Raw genomic sequence first — 876 nt, 5'->3', positions numbered from 1 at the left:
TTTTTCATATCTATTTTGGAGTTTAATTGTTTCAAAAGATCACTACCTATTAATCCGTCGTATCTTCCGTCTACATCATATATATAGAATTTATGAATTTTGTCAGTATTAAAAGTGGGAAATAATTGAGTCGAAATCACTTCATTATGAAAGCTTGAAGCGTGTGTGCTAATAACTTCGAAAGGCTCGTATTCCTTACAGTAATAAATATATTCATTAGCCTTTTCCGGGCTTATAAATGATCGTGAACTTCCTGTTTCGATCATAAATTTTGCGTTTATTTCGGGGATTTCAATGTACCATACATTTTAAATTTTAATCTAGGGTCACAATAATTAATATGGATTATTTCGGGTTTTTGTTCGAGGCTTTCATGGGAAAATTTTCGTCATCTGTTAATAGAGATTCATCATGTTCATTATAAGAATTAATATTTTCATCGTAATTATTTTGTTCTAATTGGTACTGCACTGGGTAATATTCGTTATACTCGTCAAAGTAATATTCACTTTCATCATAAGGAATGTCTTCATTTATGTTGTATAATTGGTTCATGCGAAAAGCTTGAGGCTTAATAGGTGCGGTACGCATGCTAACGTCCGTTGTCTGTGTTTTGGGTTGGAATTGTGGTTTTAGTAAATGAGGTGGTGGTGGTCTATAACCAATAGGTTGCGAATTTAAGTTGGGTTTATATCCAGATGGTTGTTGACGTAATCTAACTTGCTTGCTTGTAGTAATTCCGAATTTAAATTTAGGTTGTGTTTGTGATTGATATATCGGTTTATATTGTGGCGGCCTGGCATAGGCCTTCCTTACAATTAGTGAAAGCTTCTGTCTCTGCTGGGGTGAAGTGGACGGGATGAGAGCCCTTCACAG

Source organism: Papilio xuthus, unplaced genomic scaffold, assembly GCF_000836235.2.
Source record: "Papilio xuthus unplaced genomic scaffold, Pxut_1.1 DF826663.1, whole genome shotgun sequence".
NCBI classification, from domain to species: Eukaryota; Metazoa; Arthropoda; class Insecta; order Lepidoptera; family Papilionidae; genus Papilio; species Papilio xuthus.
The sequence above is the reverse complement of the archived record's forward strand: the minus strand, read 5'-3'. Positions refer to the sequence as shown.